Raw genomic sequence first — 653 nt, 5'->3', positions numbered from 1 at the left:
CCCCCCGCCTTTGCAGGGCTCCCCGCCGAGGGGGCAGAGAAGCCGAAAGGCCTTGTAAGGCTGACCCGGGGCGGGAGACGCGACGGCAAAGGATGGAGACGGGGGACCCGTTTCTGGGGTGCTCCTCTGCCAAAGGGCTTTGCCGAGCCCCAAACACCCGGGGGGGGGGGGGGGGGGGGGAGGGGTTTTTTTTTGCGAGCATGGCTGCGGGACCACGAGGACCCTGGGGAGACACGCGCACCCTGGCCCCCCCATCCCGGGCTGCGTTTCCCCCCGAGCCCTCAGGCTGATCTCCGCTCCCTGTTTTTTTAAACTTGCATGCATCGGTCCCAGCGCCTGTTGGAGCCATTTGCACCGTGGCCCAGCCAGAAGATCATTCCCTGCATCTGCTGCAAGTTGTATCTATTTGGATAGTTAAATCCTCGTGTCTGCAAGGCTGACCTAGTGCGGAGCACGGCTCAGGCTAGAAGACCTCTAGCAATAAATTAACGAGCACCAGCAACCCATCTTAATGGCCTTCAAACGACACAGCCAACTACTCCATATTCAGTTAACAACTTAAAAATAACTCCTCTTCCTGCCGTTTGTACCCATTTTTCTCCCAGTGAGCACTGGTTTCTCTCTCAGGGTTTGCCCCCCCCCCCCGGTTTTTT

At 58.7% G+C, this 653-nt stretch overlaps 1 protein-coding gene across 1 annotated transcript in view; it reads right to left on the bottom strand.

Annotated features, from left to right (window-relative positions):
* The window catches only part of RAB26 (RAB26, member RAS oncogene family), a 28,884-nt gene that overhangs the window by 5,174 nt on the left and 23,057 nt on the right, over positions 1-653 (bottom strand).

The sequence above is a fragment of the Aptenodytes forsteri genome, unplaced genomic scaffold (genome assembly GCF_000699145.1).
Source record: "Aptenodytes forsteri isolate BGI_AS27 unplaced genomic scaffold, ASM69914v1 Scaffold55, whole genome shotgun sequence".
Lineage (NCBI taxonomy): Eukaryota > Metazoa > Chordata > Aves > Sphenisciformes > Spheniscidae > Aptenodytes > Aptenodytes forsteri.
The sequence above is the reverse complement of the archived record's forward strand: the minus strand, read 5'-3'. Positions and strand labels throughout refer to the sequence as shown.